The following is a 20,520-nucleotide window of genomic DNA, read 5'->3' as shown; positions in this document are numbered from 1 at the left end:
GCCAGGCTTTCGACCGGCACACCTGGTCGATCGAGTATCGTTGTGTAGTCTACCAGCACAGTCGCGGGAGGTACCCGGACCGCTGGGAGGCTACCTGCCTAGTTCGCCGTCCGGAGGATGACCTCCGGGGTGCGGAGGCCGTTTCGGAGCACTATTCCATCTCCGAGAGGGACACTGCAGAGGCGGCTATGCAGGATGCAGCACGGCGTGCACTCTCCCAGTACTGTTCTTTGTTCGGTGGGGTGGCCGACGGTCTTAACCTTCGGTACTACCCCCGCCGCCCTACTGGCAGCACAGAGAGTGTGGTTGTCTCACCTGTTGGTGAGGCTAACCCTAGGTTGAGCAGCACAGTCAACCTAGCCGCAGTGCTTAACACCGAGCTGGATCACTCTCTGGACGAGCTAAGCAGGGCTCGAACGGAGATTGCGGAGTTGCGTGCTGAGCTGGCAGAGCGCCATCACCAGGAGGGTGGTTCCCCCGCTCCTGTTGGGACTCAGCACCCATACCGCTCGCCGCCACGTGGTCACCACACTTATGGTTCCCCTGTCTGTAAGACCAGGATAGATCTGGATCCTTATATCGTTAGCGTCGGAGTTTGTAATAATTCTTAAGTCAGATGTCTCAGTCTTAGGTAGTCAGTTTAGTCTGCTTATCAGTTGCTTCCATTTAGTTTAGTTTGCTTATCAGTTGCTTACATGCTTGTTATGGTGAACTTGTGCTGGATTTGAATCTTTGTAATGACTGTAGCCAACATGTGGGTTTCCCCTGCAATTTGGCTTAGCTAGTAATGTTAATGAAGTCAGTTGTTTAGTTGGGAAACCATTTACTTCTACTTTCCTTTCTATCTGAGAAGCTGTGTTGAATCATAATGAGGATCAGTGAAGCTCTTGGTTCACTCAGTGTCATGAAGAATTCTGTATTTTCCTTTTCTTATGCTGAAGGATTGTAAGATCAATGCTGATGTATGAATGTCCTCCACAGATGTCTGACAACAGGCGCCGATGCAACAGGCGTGCTCAGCAAGAGCAGCATGACCAGCAGGAGGAACATCAGAGGCAGCCTCCCCCACCACCCCCGATGTCAGTAGAGCAGATGTTCTTGATGCAGACTCAGGCAGTGCAGGCCATTGGGCAGACTCTGGCAGCCATGCAGCAGGCTCAACAGCAACCCCAACCCCAATTGCAAGTGCAGATGCCCCAGATGCCACGGGATAAGCGTGGTGAGTTCATGAGAGGGCACCCTCCTACCTTCGCCCATTCTGCTGACCCCATGGATGCAGAAGACTGGCTGCGCGCGGTGGAAAGGGAACTGCGCACCGCCCAATGTGACAACAGGGAGAAGGTTCTGTATGGTCCCCGGCAGCTAAGGGGAGCAGCCCAGTCCTGGTGGGAGTCCTACCTCGCCACACATGCTGACCCCGAAGCCATCACCTGGGAAGAATTCAGCGAGAGTTTCCGCAGGTACCATGTGCCAGAGGGACTGATGATCGTGAAGAAGGAGGAGTTTCTGGCTCTGAAGCAGGGACCCCTGTCTGTTAGTGAATACAGAGACAAGTTTCTGCAGCTGTCTCGTTATGCACCTGAGGACGTCAACACTGATGCTAAAAGGCAGTACAGGTTCATGAGAGGTTTGGTGGATCCCCTGCATTACCAGTTGATGAATCACACCTTCCCCACCTTCCAGCACCTGATCGACAGGGCAGTTATGACTGAGAAGAAGCGTAAGGACATGGAAGATCGGAAGCGCAAGATGAGTGGACCCCAGTCCGGAGGCATCAGCCGTCCACGTTTCCCAGGCAGTTCATCTCAGCAGGGCAGGCCTGGTCACCCACAGGGATACCAGAATCAGAATCAGCGTCCGCATCAGCAGCAGTTTCAGAGGCAGTACCCACAGCAGCAGCAGCAGTATCGTCAGCACAGCCAGCAGGGTAGTAATCAGTATCAGAATCAGAACAACCAGGCACCTCGCCTTCCTGCCCCAGCAGCAAATCAGAGCAACCAAGCAGCCCCAGCACAAGGGGGAGGCAGAGGATGTTTCCACTGTGGAGATCAAGGCCACTGGGCGATGCAGTGCCCAAAGAAGTTGGCGCAGCAGCAGACCAACCCCAATGCTCCAACAAGGCAAGGTGTACTGCAGCCGGCAGCAGGCAATCGTAGCCAAGCGTACAACCGTGGAAAGGTGAACCACTTGGAGGCCGAAGCGATCCAGGATGCACCAGATGTGGCAGTAGGTATGTTCTCCGTCGAATCTCATCCCGCAAAAGTGCTATTTGATACTGGTGCAACTCATTCATTTGTCACTGCAACCTGGGTAGAATTGCATAACATTTCAGTAGAGGCAATGATGCCGCCCATGAGGATTAATTCGGTTGGTGGCAAGGTGCAAACAGATAAAATATGCTCAAATATAATGGTGGAAATAAGGGGGATAGGATTCCCCAGTGACTTAATAGTAATAGACACCCCTGGGATAGATGTTATTCTAGGGATGAATTGGTTAATGAAGTATGAGGCAAATGTTAGTTGTGACAAGAGGACCGTAACATTGAAGTCCCCGTCAGGAGAAGAGGTAGTGGCCGAGCTATGGATGCCTAAATCAGCGGAGGGAGTCTGTCACCAGATTTCAGTTGATAGTAAGGAGCCTAACCCGCTCGAGGCTATCAAGGTCGTGTCAGACTTTCCGGATGTGTTTCCCGAGGAGCTAACGGGCATGCCACCCAAGAGAAAGGTTGAATTTGCCATAGAGCTTATCCCTGGTACCGCCCCCATTTCCAAAAGAGCCTATCGAGTGTCTGGACCAGAACTGGTGGAACTCAAGAAGCAGATAGATGAGATGTTAGAGAAGGGTTACATCAGACCAAGTACCTCGCCTTGGGCCGCCCCAGTGTTGTTTGTAGAGAAGAAAGATGGTACCAAAAGGATGTGCATAGACTACAGAGCCTTGAATGAAGTTACTGTCAAGAACAAGTACCCCCTGCCAAGGATAGAAGATTTGTTCGACCAGCTCAGAGGTGCCAGCGTATTCTCGAAGATAGATCTGAGATCAGGTTATCATCAACTCAGAATCCGACCCTCGGACATACCGAAGACGGCATTCATCACCAAGTATGGGTTATATGAGTTCACAGTTATGTCCTTTGGTTTGACAAATGCGCCAGCCTTCTTTATGTACCTGATGAACAGTGTGTTCATGGATTATCTGGACAAGTTTGTGGTAGTGTTCATCGATGACATTCTCATATACTCTCAAAGTGAGGAAGATCATGTAGAGCATTTGAAGATGGTATTGCAAAGACTTCGAGAGCATCAGTTGTATGCCAAGCTGGGCAAATGCGAGTTCTGAATTCATGAAGTCTTATTTTTGGGTCACATCATAAATCAAGATGGGTTAGCAGTGGATCCGAAGAAAGTGGCAGATATCCTGAACTGGAAAGCACCAAAGGATGTTCGTGGGATCAAGAGCTTCATTGGAATGGCCGGATACTATAGGCGTTTCATTGAAGGCTTTTCAAAGATTGCTAGACCAATGACAGCATTACTGGCGAAGAAGGTTGAGTTTAAGTGGACCCAAAAGTGTCAGGAAGCATTTGAAGAACTGAAGAATAGATTGACTACAGCTCCTGTGTTAGTCCTGCCTGATGTTCACAAGTCATTCTCGGTGTATTGCGACGCTTCTTACACCGGATTGGGATGTGTGCTAATGCAAGAAGGAAGAGTGGTAGCATACTCATCTCGGCAGCTGAAGATCCATGAGAAAAATTATCCCACACATGACCTGGAGTTGGCAGCAGTGGTTCATGCCTTAAAGACCTGGAGACATTACCTGTATGGGCAGAAGTGCGACATCTACACAGATCATAAAAGTCTGAAGTACATATTCACCCAGTCAGAGTTAAACATGAGGCAGCGAAGATGGTTGGAATTGATCAAAGACTATGAGTTAGAGATACATTACCATCCAGGCAAAGCCAATGTTGTTGCAGATGCTCTGAGCAGGAAGAGTCAAGTTAATATGTTGGCCTCGTACCCGATGCCATATGAGTTAGCCAAAGAGTTCGACAGACTGAGCCTCGGTTTCCTGAACAGTACGCAAGGAGTAACAGTGGAATTAGAGCCCACCCTAGAGCGGGAGATCAAAGAAGGGCAGAAGGATGATGAAAACATCAACAAGATCCGGCAGCTGATCTTAGAAGGAAGAGGCAAAGACTTTCGAGAGGATGAAGAGGGAGTAATATGGTTCAAGGACCGATTGTGTGTTCCCGACCTCAAACCTATTCGGGAACTGATCCTCAAGGAAGCTCATGAGACAGCTTACTCCATACACCCTGGAAGTGAGAAGATGTACCAGGATTTAAAACGAAGGTTTTGGTGGTATGGCATGAAAAGAGAGATTGCAGAATATGTCGCCATCTGTGATAGCTGTCAGAGAACCAAAGCAGAGCATCAGAGGCCTGCCGGATTGTTGCAGCCATTGCGGATTCCTCAGTGGAAGTGGGATGAGATCGGGATGGATTTTATAGTTGGCCTACCTCGTACCCGGGCCGGTTATGATTCCATCTGGGTGGTTGTGGACCGCTTAACAAAGGTGGCCCATTTCATACCTGTGAAGACAACATACACCGGAGCAACGTTAGCTGAGTTATACATGTCACGGATAGTCTGCCTTCATGGTGTGCCGAAGAAGATAGTGTCAGATCGAGGAACGCAGTTCACCTCTCATTTTTGGCAGCAGCTACAAGAAGCTTTGGGCACCCATTTGAACTTCAGCTCAGCTTACCACCCGCAGACAGACGGTCAGACTGAGAGAACTAATCAGATCCTAGAGGATATGTTGAGAGCCTGTGCGTTGCAAGACAAGTCAGGATGGGACAAAAGATTACCTTATGCAGAATTCTCCTACAACAATAGTTACCAGGCCAGCTTGAAGATGTCGTCGTTTCAGGCACTCTATGGATGGAGTTGTAGGACTCCGCTGCATTGGGACCAGCCTGGAGAGAGACAGGTGTTTGGCCCCAACATCTTGCTTGAAGCCGAAGAGAATATTAAAATGGTTCGAGAGAATCTGAAGATAGCACAATCAAGACAGTGAAGCTATGCGGACCGAAGGAGAAGAGAACTGAGTTTTGAAGTGGGAGACTATGTATATCTGAAGGTGTCACCTATCAGGGGAGTCAGAAGGTTCGGAGTTAAAGGCAAGTTAGCACCCCGGTACGTTGGACCATATCAGATTCGAGCAAAGCGTGGAGAAGTGGCCTACCAGCTCAACCTACCAGAGAGCTTGTCAGCAGTGCACAATGTGTTCCACGTGTCGCAATTGAAGAAATGTCTGCGAGTACCAGAAGAACAGTTGCCAGTGGAGGGTTTGGAAGTCCAGGAGGATCTGACCTACATAGAGAAGCCAACGCAGATTCTGGAGTTTGCAGACAGAGTCACCCGGAGGAACACCATCAGAATGTGCAAAGTCAGATGGGGTCACCACTCTGAAGAAGAAGCAACCTGGGAACGAGAAGATGACCTGAAGGCCAAATACCCTGAACTCTTTGCTGACCAACCTTGAATCTCGGGGCGAGATTCTTTTAAGGGGGATAGGTTTGTAACATCCTGAATTTGGGGGTATAAAATTTCTTTGCTCATATTCACAAATTCAGGTGTTACTTCCCTTTTCTCATCCTTCCTCATTCTTTTCTTTCTCATTTCTATAGGAGAAAAGTGCTTATTTTATTTGTAATTATAGTTTAATATGGTTAAACCCTAAGGGAGTATGAGTTGTTGCATCATGTTGAACCCTAGATTTCACTTTTGCTTGGTGCATAATTCTTGGAAAGTCTAATTTGAATTTGTGGCTTATTTGGATTTGAATCAAATAGAGAAAATAAAAAGAAAAGAGAAAAACAAATTTCAGAATAAAAAGAAAAGGAAAGAAGCCCAACCCCGCCGCCCCCTCGGCCTTTCGGCCCACTAAGCCCATCCCGCGCGCGCGCGCCTCTCTCCCCCCGCTCTCTCTCTGCCCTGGCGGGCCCGCCCGTCAGCGCAGCCGCCTTCCGCGCGCCCGCCCCCGCTTTCCCCTCTCTCTCTGCTCGCGGGCCCGGGCTGTCAGCCCCGTCGTCCTCGCGTAACCGCCGCCCGTCAGCGCAGCCGCCTTCTCCGCGCCCACGTCGCGCGTGGAGCTCGCAACCGCCCCGCCCCTGGCCACTTGAGCCCAGAGCCCCACTCGCCCTCTCCCCCTCCCTCATTTGTGCACCAGCAGACCCCTCTTCCACCTCCCCCTCGCTGCACGCACGCCCGAGAGCCGCCGCCGTAAACCCCCACCGTCCCGAGCTCGTTTCCCCGTCGCCGTTGGAGCTCCACCGTGCCAGTTGCCACGGTGAGCTCCGCCTCGACGTCCGCAACCCAGGACGCGCCCCAATTTCCTCTCCCCCTCCCTATTTCTCTCTGCCCGCGCTCACCCGCTGTTCCCCGTGCAGCCACGGAGGTCCGCCACCGTCGCCCCGGGCCACCGTCGCGCCATTGCCGCCACCGAGGAGTCCCCGGAGCCCGCCTTGAGGTAAAGAACCTCTCCTGCCCCCTCCAAACCCGCGTATTGCCTTCTACTGCGCTTAATTCCTCGCCGGAGTTGTTTTATGCCGCCGCCGAGCCGCTCCGCCGTGAACCGCCCCCCTCCGGTGTCCCTGCCCCGACCCAGCCCCCACCGGGCGATTCCCCGTGCCCTCCCCAACCTTCCCGGCCGCTCAGGTCGCCCAGAGACCCGCCGAGCGCCCGCGCCCCTCGTCTCCGGCGAGTCCTCCGCCGCGGGGACGAGCGCCGCCGCCCCAGCTAGCCGTAGGAGAAGCCAAGGCCGCCCACCCGATCCCCGCCGCCCGTCCTAGATCGGGCGGCCCCATTTTAATTAGGCCGAGCCTAATCCCGGCCGTCCGCCGGAGATCCAGCGGCCCAGGCCCGCTTCCCCCACACCCCGCCTCCCTGCCAGTTGGGTCCCGCCTGTCAGCCCGCCCGCGCGCTCGCGCTGCCCGCCGGTCCCGCCTGTCAGCCCGCCCGTGCCCGCGCTGCCGTTTGGGTCCCGCCCGTCAGCCGCGTGCTCGCGCTGCCCGCCCGGCCCTGCCTGTCAGCCGCCCAGGCCGCCGCGCGCTCGCGCGCCCGCCCGCAGGATCTAATCCTGGTCGTTCGCCTTAGATCTGACGGCCGTAGTAGCCCGATACCCCTTCGCCCGCGCGTTTTCTTAAAGAGACCCCCGGTTTTCTGGAATTTGAACCCGCCGTCCCTGGTTTCTCTCAGTTAGGTCCCTGGGCCTTTTATTTAATTCAAAATAGGTATTTAGGGTATATTTTTAACCCCTAAACTTGTAAAATCCATAACTTTGTCATATGAACTCCAAATTAGGTGCTTCAAATTGCAAAATGCTCATGATGTTTTTGTCTGTCTATTTAAACAATGTTTCCCTGCTGTTTCCATGTACCAATTGATGATTAATCATTAGGATAGGATTAAGGTTATTGGAACCCTATTTGAGATAATTAGAAGTTGGTAGACTTTAATAAAAGTTGGAGTACTTAAGTTTAGGGACTTAAACACCTAGGTTTAGGAACTTAAAACCATGTAATGATTTAATCCCACCCCTGACTTAAACCTGATTAGTGGATAATGAATCACTTTGTATAGTCCTCTACCCCAGACCTAGGGAACACCAGAGTGCCTATCCCTTTTCTACAATGAACTTGTGATCCCTCTCTGCTGCATATGTTTGGTATGTTGCTTTTTGTTTGTTATTTTCCCAAGTGCATAGTGTGAATGATTACTTTACGTAGACAACGAGCAGTCTGTGTTTCCCGAGGAAGTTGCAGAGGAAGTCCCTGATCAGCAGTTTGGTGAAGGCAAGTGTCCTCTGTCCCATTATGTCCTATTCATTTATAACTTACTACCCCGCATTACTTACTTGAAACCTAAGGATTGACTAGCTTTACACTTTACTTTATCCTTGATGACCTTATGGGCTGTTATGGTTAGCACTCTGCTATTGCCTTAACTTAATCAATGAACATGATGTGACTATTTATGATACTGTTATCCTGATGATGTTGATGATTTTGTGATACTCTAGGGGGCTCAGGCTGTTTCCTGAGTACCTCTCCGTAAGGACCTGTTCGTTGAGAGACCACCCGGGATAACAGTGCAACCATGAGGGTGAAATGGGATGCCCTTAGCTAACTAATTAGAGGAACTAGAGGTGTAGTTGCTTAGTCGTCGTGCCGTCAATGGGGTCCAGGCACAGTGCTTGCTCTGCCGAGGCTGAGTGCCGAGGTTCTTTCGTTTTGCTTTTTGTTAGTCACTCTCCTGCGGGGAGGGGTACTGTGTTTATCAAACTGGAGAAACCTAACGGGCAGCTATGATCTCTAGGGAATCTTTGTAAAAGCTACGTAGTGATGCCCTGCCGGACCACCTAGGTAGTGGTCAATGGGGATTAGCTCTCCCCGGGTAGAAAGGGAATCATGACTCATGGGTAAGCGTGATGTTGGTAAGCGTGGTGTGGTGGATGCGGGGCGGGGGCGTGGATATATGGTGGAGGGGGTTGCTGGTAAGTGTGCGCGATAACTCTGGGGTTGTCGGCTGGCTGCGCCCGTGCCATCCTGTCTTTGGTGGCCTTCGTTTCTGGGCAGTCTTTGGTTTGGTGGGAGCAGTCTTCGCCATGGAAGAGGCAGTAGAATCGGCGCGGCGGCTGCGCACGCCCCCGACCCCTACCGCGAGTTCCATTTCCGCGGCCCTGGGAGGGATATTCCTGGCGACGAGGGGCGTCAGCAGCGGGGTGCTGGTTGGCGATGTTGTGCACTTGCTGTTGATTGTGGTCGTCTCGACCGGAGTCTTGCTGCGGAGTCCTCGTCCACGTGCGGCTGGACTATGGAGCATCTTTGGGCTTCCTCTGGGACTCAACCTTGCGCTGGTGGAGCTCTTCGGATTTGGCGTATTTTTCAAACAGCTGATATAATTCCTGGAGGTTCTTGGGCGGATCTCTGATGCAGTGGCTATAGAGGACGCCGGCGCGAAGGCCACTGATGGCGTAGTGGATAGCGATCTGGTCATCGACTGAGGGCAGCTGTGACTTGAGTGTTAAAAATTTGCGGTAATACTCCCGCAGAGTCTCCTTTTCCAGCTGCTTGCAGAGCGAGAGTTCGGCCAAGGCGTCGGTGTCTGGGCGGTACCCTTGGAAGTTGAGCAGGAACTTGTCCCGGAGGCTTCTCTAGGAATCGATGGACAGCGGAGGCAACCTGGTGAACCAGGTGAGAGCTGGCCTTCGAGGGCGATGATGAAAGACTTGGCCATTGTGGCGTCGTCCCCTCCGGAAGATGCAACGGCGACCTGATAACTCATTATGTATTGTGCTGGGTCGGTGCTGCCGTTGTACTTGGGATAGGTCCCTGCCTGGAAGTTGGCGGGCCAAGGCATTACTTGCAGATGTGGCGCCAGGGGACTTCGCTCGTCGAGGTAGTTGACCCCTTGGAATGGCGCGGCGTGCGGGAAGGTGTGGTCGCGTTGGGGGAAACGCGGGTCTTCCGGTTGTGCGCGCTGCTGCAGGGGTGGGCCGTGCTGCAGGCCAAGGTGGCCTTCGCGCTGCATCAGCGTGATCTCCCGCTCGAGGTCCTGGGCCTTCTGCTCTTCGTCGCGTATCATTTGCCGCACCTTGGCTAGTGCGGACACGCGCTGGCGCTTGGCCTCCAGTATCTCTTTCTGCCTCTGGAGATTGCGGTTCTTGAGGCGCAGGGCGCGCAGCTGTAGTTGTTCTTCCGCTGAGACGCCGAGGACTTCACCGTCCTCGGTGAGGTCCGCGCCCTCCGGTGGGGCGAAGCCTGGGGGAGGCTGCGATTGTCCTTCAGGGCCGCAGGTGCGGAGAGTGTCGTCTTCGCAGGTGCGGAGAACGTCGTCTTCAGTGGCCTCTTGGTGGGTGGATTGGGTGAGGGCGAGGGCCTTGCCCTTTCTTGCGGCAAGTAGCGCTGCCTTCGCAGCCTCGTCTGCCTTCGAGTTAGCTTTCTTGGGTGCCATCGCGGGTGGTTTTTTCGTAGCACGAACGGTGGGCGCCAAATGTTGGAACTTGCGCTCAGTTGCAAGGGGATCCAACGGGGTTGAATAGTGATGTTAACAGGGTTTTCGCGCTAGATGGCAAAAGCTCTGTTGATCTAGCCTCTCAAGGGCACTGTGCGGGGGTATTTATAGGTATCCGAGTGCCCAGCGTCTTGTGTTAAGGACGCATGTGCCCTCAGATACCTAGGTTATCCCCAGAATATTCCCATAAAGCGGGGTTACAGACCGTAATTACAGAGGCGCCTTTACAAATTAGGCCTGTAACACGCAGTAGCCACGCAGGGCCTGTTACAATAGGCCGGATCACCCGTGGGCCTCCATGCTGGACGAGGCCGCACGGTGGAATGACCTCGTTGTAGTCTTCACCCGATGACGTATGGAGCGAAGGGTGTCCTCGCCCGTTGTCTTGTCTCCGTTGGACCAACGACCACGACGAAGGCCTCGAGCGAAGGGTGGCGTCTTCGCCTTCGTCCCCAACACTGAAGCAGCCCGATATACGTAGTGAAGCAATTCAGCGGTCCAACAGCCACAGGCAAGGTTGGGAACAGTCATAACTCTTACCCGATCTCCTTTTTCTGAAAAACAACAAATAAGCAAGGGTGAGTACAAACGTACTCAGCAGCCCACCTTCACCCGCGGAATGGGGAAATCAGATATAATGCATGGAATATGTGGAGCTCAGGATATTTTGCAGAAATAGCAATATTTTATGCAGAGTTGTTTTAAAAAACATTTTGTATTTTTGCAAAACGCATCCTCTCCAAAAGGAGCAGGAAGTTTTTCAGTATTATAACAAAATCCCCTGGACTAAACAATCCAGGTATCTCAGTAGTTCCCACTGGTTTTCATTTTCAAAAACAGCTACTGGACTTCCCGTCCACCATAGCTCACGACTCAACCGCCGAACCTTTTAAAAACCACTTTTCTCAAAACCATCTCTTTTTTTTGGAAAACAAAACATTAATTGCCATACCATACCAGACTCGTCCATTCCTGTGGACACAGACTATTCGAATAGGTTTTCAAACTCTGCGCAGAGGTGTACACTTTACCCACTAGTCCGGCTCTGCGATCTCATAGCTAGTGAGACCCGAATCCGAATCTCTTTCTTTCCTCGCACGTCCTAACCTTAACGGTTATCCGGAAGGAGTCAGGCCACCACCATGTCCAAACCGGACAAAACTTTCCCCCTCCTTATCCTCCCGGTACTCCCCAACCTTCATAACCCTAGGGTCGGACCGCACGAGTTCAGATTGAGTGACTGCCCACACAGTCTCGAGTGGTTGTACTATTAAAGAGTACAGGTAGTGAAGATGACAAATCGATCCTTATATGAGGGGACAATCCTTCTGCTCACGCCTAAACCAGTTGAGCCAACACCTTAGGCCCTCCCCTAAACCAGGGAGTCCCTGATTATCCCACTCACAAGGTGATAAGGGTGAAAACCCTTCATCACACACATTTTGAAAAGCATTTTCTTTTGAAAACTCACACCTGTTCTCAAATCATTTGGAACATATATATCAGGGATTAATTGCGGCAAGCGGCTGGGTGGCCATAATAACATGTCTCAAAATCATATCATGCATAAAATAACAGGCTGAGGGTTGTGGTTGAAAAATCATAGGTAATTTATGCATCAAAGGGATCCAGTGAGCTTGCCGTGCTTATTCGGCGAAGGGGGAAGGGGAGCTCGCGGAACTGGCTTCTGGCTCCACCGCCTAGCGTAGACTTGCAGATCTGGCCTCCACGAGACGACATGAACGCTCCGATAACTATGCAACATGAACAAGCAAACATACAAACCAGCAAGTATACCAACAAATATTTAGTATAGTGGTCAGAATAGCGATATATGGATGGGTAGAGTCTTGAGTAGAATCTGTGTCATGTGGTGTTGTGATATTACTGGTGGTGGAGCGGAGGTGCTTACCAGGAGGGTGGACTGGAGGCGAAGCGACACTATGCGTGTAGCCGGCAGAGCGGAGTAACTGAGTGGGTGGGGTGTTTGCCTTGGCTGAGGGTGTTGAGTGTGTGTGGAGAGGGAGAGGGTAGCTAGGTGTATTTATAGCTGGGTAGATGTGGTGTAGCACAGTGAAGTTCACTGTTGGTGAGAATAGTGACGAATGAATCGTCTGACTTAGTATGAACAGGAGAGTTATAGGCAGAATATGGGACAAGTGTATTTTGGGAGTTTTCTGGAATATGGACCATGCTTAAGGGATGACATGGTTGGATAGGGAATAGTTTGATAAGAATTTAGAAACGAGAATTATTGGAATCTGAGTTTGGGAGCCTGGTTCGAAGGAATCTCAAAGTTAAGCGTGCTCAACTTGGAGAAACCTGGGATGGGTGACCAGATGGGAAGTTCCCTACTGGAAGGAAAATCACAGTCACCGGAGTTCGTATGACTGGAATATGGGTCTGGCTGGTCTTAGGTGGACTGGACAGCATGATGTATGAGTAGTTGAAATTTGGGGTGATCGGCTAATAGATGAATAGTAATGATGAATAGTAACGATGAATAGTGACGACGAAAAAGTTACTAGATATCATCGATGAGTAGTAACGATGATGAATAGTAACACTGAATAGTAACGATGGTGAATAGTGTCAGTGAATAGTAATGATGAATAGTAACGGTGAATAGTGATGGTGAATAGTCGTATGAACGAACGATGAATAGGAACTATGAACGAACGATGAATAGGAACTATGAATGAACGGACGAACGATCGAATGATCGGACGAACGAACGATCGGAATTTCGGCAGCATAACGGCAGGACAAAGATTATCTGGAAGAACGATGAATAGGGACCATGAACGAACGATGAACGATGAATAGGAACTATGAACGAACGATGAACGATCGAATGATCGAACGAACGAACGATCGGAATTTTGGCAGCATAACGGTAGGAAAAAGATTATTTGGACGAACGAACGGACGAACGATCGAGTGATCGGACGAACGAACGATCGGAATTTCGGCAGCATAACGACAGGACAAAGATTATCTGGAAGAACGATGAATAGGGACTATGAACGAACGATGAACGATGAATAGGAACTATGAACGAACGATGAACGATCGAATGATCAAACGAACGAACGATCGGAATTTCGGCAGCATAACGGTAGGAAAAAGATTATTTGGACGAACGAACGATCGAACGATCGGACGAACGAACCATGAACGATCGGATGAACGAACGAACAAACTAAGAACAGGGGACGAACGATCGAAGAACGATCGAACGATCCTAGTGCTAGTGTGTGCTTGTGTGGAACATGGAGTGGGTGTGTGTGTGGGGGGAAGAGAGTTGCCATGAAATGGCTTGGGGTGGGATGAGAGGAGGCCCTTGCCCCTCTATTTATAGCCATGGTGGGAGGATTAGGGGGAGGGATGGGAGGATTAGTGGGAGGATGAGATGATTAGTGGGAGGTTAGCATGTATTTGCCTTGTATAAGTGAGATTTGCTTGTAGAGCTCACCGTATGACACTGGAGGCATACGTATACGTATGAGCATGAGGAAAGTTATGAAGAAGATATTTGTAGGGACTTGAAAAATGATTCTGAAGGTATTTCTCAAAAGGAAAAATACCTGGAGATATATCGATGGAATATTTGGGCAGTATTTCTGGAAAGAACTTGAAGAGGATCACTATGGAAATATCTGGGCAGTATTTCTGTAAACAATTTGAGGGGGATCACTGGGGAAATACTTGTAGGATATTTTGAGGAGGATTTTGGAGATAATATAGACCACTATATTTTATTTGTTGATATCAACTTGCAAACAAACATTTTGAAACGAAATTTGAAATTCATTTTGAATTTAGAGCAAGTTTGAGAAAATTTCAGGATTTGAATTTTTGGGATGCTACAACGGCGAACTCCGCTCCGCCCGACCCAGGGCTCGGACTCGGGCTCAGCCCCGGAAGACGGCGAACTCCGCTCCGCCCGACCCAGGGCTCGGACTCGGGCTCAGCCCCTGAAGACGACGAACTCCGATTCGCCCGACCCCAGGGCTCGGACTCAGCCCTGGCCTCCGCCGACGGTCTCCGCCTCGCCCGACCCAAGGGCTCGGACTCGACCTCGGCCTCGGAAGACAGACTCGACCTCGACTTCGGAGGAGCCTCCACATCGCCTAACCTAGGGCGCGGACCGACCACGTCAACAGGAGGCGCCATCATTACCCTACCCCAAGCTGACTCAGGCTACGGGGAACAAGACCGGCGTCCCATCTGGCTTGCTCCGCCAGATAAGCAATGATGGCGCCTCGCACGCTCTGTGACGACGGCGGCTCTCAGCCCCCTTACGGAAGCAAGAGGACGTCAGCAAGGACTCGACAGCTCCGACAGTTGTCCTTCCGCCAGGCTCCAGCGCTCCTCCGACGGCCACGACACCACACGAACCGGGTGCCAAAACCTCTCCGGCTGCCACGATGGCATGTACTTAGGGCGCTAGCTCTCCTCCGCTAGACACGTTAGCACTCTGCTACACCCCCATTGTACACATGGATCCTCTCCTTACGCCTATAAAAGGAAGGACCAGGGCCCTCTTACATAGGGTTGGCCGCGCGGGGACGAGGACGGGACAGGCGCTCGCGTGAGGCCGCTCGCTCCCTCTACCGCGTGGACACTTGTAACCCCCTACTGCAAGCGCACCCAACCTGGGCGCGGGACGAACACGAAGGCCGCGGGATTTCCACCTCTCTCACGCCCGTCTCCGGCCGCCTTTTTCCCCCCTTCGCGCTCGGCCTCGCGCCGACCCATCTGGGCTGGGGCACGCGGCGACATTTCACTCGTCGGCCCAGGGACCCTCCGGTCTCGAAACGCCGACAGTTTGCGAGAACCGAACCTCGGTAAAACAAATCCACGTGTCTCACTCCTTATTCGCTTGCGGTTTGTTTTGCACCCTCTCTCGCGGACTCGATTATATTTCTAACGCTAACCCGGCTTGTAGTTGTGATTATTTTTGAGAATTTCAGTTTCGCCCTATTCACCCCCCCCCTCTAGGCGACTTTCAGATGGCCTTCCGCCGCAGCGAGCCGATCTTGCGCCGCCTCCGCTCGTCCTCCGAGTTGCGGGCTAGCGCGCAGCGCGAGGGACGAGGCGACCTCATCCGAGCGTGGTGGCGGCTGCTGTTCCTTCGAGAAGAAGCTTTCACCCAGCACATGACGACACGCGGATGGGATAGCATTTGGCACCTCCACCTACCGATGCTACCAAAGAAAAGGGGACTCTTTGCCAGGTCGTCTTCGTTCCAAGGACACCGGCAGAGACGCGCTTCAGATCTCGCCCGTACGTCCATGAACCTGGCGGGCGAGTGAAGCGAAGGCCGGCGTACGGGTCCGGCAGCAGATGGGGGAGGGAAGGGGAGGTAGACAAGGTGGTGGTGGTGCTTGGATCGGTCGGTACCTGGGAGGCGCTGACGCTGTCCTCTCGGGAGCCGGTGAATCCGTGGGAGAAGACGACGGCGAACCTGGCTTGGTCCCGGGGCACGCCGCTCTCGCAGTAGGCGAGGTGGCGGCCGTCGCGGAGCCTGAGCCTGACGAGGTTGAAGTCGTGTGCGTAAATGGCGGAGCTGGCGGAGCGGTTGAGGCCGTGGTCGTGGTCGTGAGGAGGAGGTCGAGGTCGTGGGCATCCTACTCGCGCCGTTGCTGGAGTGGAGGCGGCAGGCGCCGTAGCCTGGGGTGTAGAAGGCAGGCGCCGTAGGATGGGCTGTAGAATGGGCCGCACCATCGTTGGGCCACATACACCGCTCGAACATAGGCACTGCTATGGTGTTATTTGATTAGTGCCATACCGGCCACCCAGAGCGTTGAAACGTGACTTATAAGCGTTGGTGTGTGTTGTTTGTTGCTTAGATGTGTTGGTGTGTGCTGTTTCTTGCTAAGACGAACATCTCTGGTACCGTAGCAAGATGATTTTTTGGCGCGGGGCTGTACGACCGGAGGTAGAACGAGTCAGAGGCAGAACGGCAGAACGGGTCAGAGGCAGACTACTATTGCTTACTTAATAAGTAGTAGAGATTAATGTAGTGGACTACTGGACTGCCTTATGCCCTTATGTATTTGTGTGCACTTGTATTCTCGCGGGGTGCTTTATATATTTGTAATTTGTGGACTACTGTCAGTGCTAGCATGTGTATTGCTGTTTTTTTCTGACTTTCGATTATATTTTTGCTGTTGAACATGCTATATTGCTACGTACTGGAAAACCCGACGGGAACCCCAAACCCACCCAAAACCCGATGGGTGCGGGTGCGGGATTCCACCCGCGGGTGCAGTCGCGGGCGGGTTTGGTCACATTTCGTGGGTGCGGTCGCGGGCGGGTTTTTGTTCCACCCAACCCGAACCCGACCCGTTGCTATCCCTGGTTGGAGGTGGTCTTACGCCCGTTCTTTTATCTTCCTCGTGACATCTCCGCAAGCGACTTTGCGCATCAGACAACCGCATGCGCCAAACAAACAAAGTATGGTAATCATTGAATGCATCACATAACACCTGTAGCCAATTACACTCATGTTACCACCTAGAGATGGCAGTGGGTACTTGATGGGTATTTACTCCATTAGGCTATGTATATGGGCTAAATATTCTACTAATATGTTTCTTATTGGATAAAAACCCTCCAACCAATGGGTAAACAGATATTAGAACGTTATGCCCTCACCCATACTCGTTAACCCGTGGGTATAAAATACCCTATATAAACTTGACAGGAAAACATAAACTTGAGCCTTTGGCTTAGCCAAAAAACAAATCAAACCATAGCTATACAATCTCTAAGCAGATTTTATAGTTGTTTGTCGTTCAACTATAAAATTAGATATTATTTCTGCAGATACGAGCACAATCCTAGCCATGTAGTTTGATTTTTGTAGCCTCGTGTGTGTAATGTTAGAAATCAAACGGTGTGATGCTTAATTATGGCACACTGTTTATTTAAATTCGATGCTTAGTATGTGGTATTTTTTTTTACAATTCATTATATTTATTAAATGATGCTTACAACATATGGTATATGTCTAATCTTTATGGGTATGGATGACCCGACGAGTGACTCATATGCAAATGCGTATGTGTATGAGGGTAAACTTATACCTATCGGTGAATATGGGTGAACTGACAGGATTATTTTTTATTTTGTAAGTATACGAGATAACAATAGATAATGGGTATTTATTCCTTGTCATCTCTGTTACCGCTTAGTGGCTCTGAACCAAAACAGCATCTAAAGGTTGGGCGTACGTGGGGTTGTTTGTGGCCATTTGCTAGGCTAGGCACGAGGCATCCATCTAAAAAGCAGTCCCAGCGCCCAGCGGTAAATCAATTGAGCGTCCTTTTTTTTGTCGTTGCAGTGTTGCACACATGCGGTGGCAACAGTAAGATCACGTCAAGAAAAGAAAGTCGCAGGCGTAGCACGCAGGTGCCTATGGATGGAGCCAGAAAGGCGTCTCTTCCTCTGCTCTGCTCCCCCGGTGGGTGGGCAGCGGCCCAGAATTTATCTAGTGGTGTACACTCTCGGCTCCATCGTGCCGTCGAATCCGTCGCGTACTGTGCCAGTGTACCCCTCTCTCTCTCCCTGGCGCTCGTCGGGAGAACCTGGGGCGCGTGTGTACCAACGAGACCGCGGCGTTGGGGGGGCTTGGCACGAACGATGGCAAATGGCAGCTGGCTGCTGGGGGTCGCGGCCCCCCCGCACGGGCTGCTCCAGCTAACCAGCCCAAAAGGAAAACGCCGAAAGCGACCTCTCCTCCGCGGTCACAGCCCACGCACTGTTCCTGTCCGGCCGGCTGGCGCGGCCACACAGCCAATCCGCGGGCCTGCCCTCCTGGCTGGATCCCTATCGCGCTGTAGCACTAGTGCACCACCCCCACCAACAGAAGAATCTCGCGCGACGGCACAGGGCCAGGCGGCTCAAGAGCGCTGCGCCGGTCGAGTCGAGTCGAGTCGACGGGAAACAATGCGAGAGAAGAAGAGCACTGAGAAATTTGAATAGATATGTATTTCCAAACTTATTTAGAAAATGGTGATCTGCAACTGCAAGCATGGGAGAAAAGCACTGAGGCATCTTTTTATTTTTTTACCACGGAGGGAGGGAGGTGGAGGGGAACAGCGGTTGAACTGTGTTGCCTTCCACATCACCTCTCGCGCTACGCTACTGACTCTACTCTTGAATACGTGCGCATTTGGATATCCGAGCCACAGCTGGGGCCTGTCAAAATCCTCGCTCGGACAGAGGCCATACATACTTTGAGACCAGGCAGGATGCTTGCGCCTCGGCCCATCTCGCACGCGCACAGTCACAGGCGCACAGTACTACTACCGCGCACTAGCACGCGGGGCCGGGGCCGGGCCCGGCACTGCGCGCGGCCCACGTGCGCCAGCGACCCACCCCCACCCGGTAGGGGACGTCAGCGTCTCTGCCCTGTTGAATTGATCCCCGTCCGTCTCCCACCGTCGCGTCTCTGTAGCTGAGGGCCTGGCCCTGGCCGGCGCGGTGCACCACCACCGCCCAGCCCCAGCCCCAGCCCCAGCGGCAGCCGCAAGACTCCACGACGCCACGCAGATGGGAAAGGAAACACGGCGGGTTCCCGAATACGACGCGCGCGCGCTCCTGACTCCCGAGAGGACTGAGGTGACCGGTGCGGTGAGAGTGAGAGCTGGCTGGCGGCACCCCTGCCAACGGAGCTAGCGCTCGACGGCGAGGAAGCAACGGGCTGCCTTCTTCAATCACTCATGCTGTTACGTACGTAGGTTAGGCGACTGTGAATCGCCAAGTTCTAGATGGATTTGTTTGCTGCCGCAAGCACAAGCACGATCCAACTACGGGGAAACCGGCCCGTTGTCGGACCCCAAAGAAAAAAAAAATAAAAACTCCCGACTCGGTCGAGGCACAAAAGGCGAAGGAACACGACTGCCAAAAACCCAGCGTTTGTTGTGTGCCGCCAATCCTTAGAGACACAGACACACACACACTGGCGCCGAGTACCGCTGCCCTTTTCCCCCCTTCCCTTCTCCTGCCCTGATCGAATCGTTTCTCTCGGAAACCAGATCATCGCAGCGCTGCCGAGGTTAACAGAGATGAGAGATAGAGAGATCGGATGACTGATGCAGTTGCCTCAGTCGCGTCATTATGGGACCTAGCGGCGGCCGGCTTTACTAGTACCATCTAGTGGTGCGGACAGTGGCACAGTACAAGGCTATGCATTTTTCAACAAGCTAAGCTAGCCCAGCAAGAGATTCCATCGAAGAATGACTTCGACTTCGATCCGTACTTCCGTCGTCGTCACCACCCATGCCATGCCATGCATGTCCTAATTGTTCTAATTTTACTCTCGATCCCTCCCTATTCCGTTCTACTAATTCTCCTGTACGTATGCTCAGGCGCTTTGTTTATCTATCTGCACGAACGCACTCTTTCAGATTACTCCAACGTGCTCCGCAGCTTGGATATTATAGCATTTTTTTTGGGCGTCAAGAGAAAAGTTTACTTCTAATAAATAAATCATCTAAACATGTGTACTAGTAATATGGCATATCTGTTTTTTTGAGCATTTTTCAATGAATTTATCTTATCTGTTCTGTCATATCATATCATGATATGTCTGATGCATGTTCATGCTAGTAACATATCATATATGTTTGTTTTAATTTTATAGTCATGCTGTTTATTTTTCTATCTATTTATTTTCAATTGTTCTGTCATGATACATGCATCATGTTTATATGCTTATTATATTTATATGATTTATATGCTTTATGTTCTTATGTTCAATATTGTTATGGATATATTTGACATCATGATTTTTATGATTAATTATCTTTTATATGTCTTTATCGTAATGTTAATTTATGAAATTAAAATAATATAGAAAGTACCTATATTTCTAACCGTTCAAGGGATCATCTGGATTTTTTTTTTTCTCTCGTTCGGACAAAGTTTAGATGACTAAAGTTTATACGGATAAAGTTTATTATTTTCATGTTTAAATACATGGATAACTGAGGGGACTGACAACTGGTTACTCAGCGTGAAGTTTTCTCTGCGTTTTTTTAGACGTTCAAGGTAATCCTGCCCTTCGCACGGTATTCAGATCCACAGCGATTCAAGCATTCGAAGAGGCAAGCTGCATAAAATATATATATACACATAGTGCCCCTCCCTGCTAACGTATCGCGAGTAGCCAGCACGAAGCCCCGCGTCAATCAGCTGGAGCATTTTGAGGCCAATCCAAAGCTCACTGCCGAGAACTTTTGAACCTGGCCTAGATACAAGGGAAAAAAAATGAAAGGAGCTCTCGCGCTGAGAAAAAGAGATTCTATACACCAATCCGAACACGCCAAGGCCGGCATGCTCTGACTCTGACCCGGCCACACCAGCGGTTAAACTACGGCAGGAGACGTCTTGTCGACCTCAAAAGCGGGCGGCTAGAGGC

The sequence above is a fragment of the Zea mays genome, chromosome 7 (assembly GCF_902167145.1).
Source record: "Zea mays cultivar B73 chromosome 7, Zm-B73-REFERENCE-NAM-5.0, whole genome shotgun sequence".
NCBI lineage: Eukaryota > Viridiplantae > Streptophyta > Magnoliopsida > Poales > Poaceae > Zea > Zea mays.
This window is presented reverse-complemented; position numbering follows the sequence as displayed.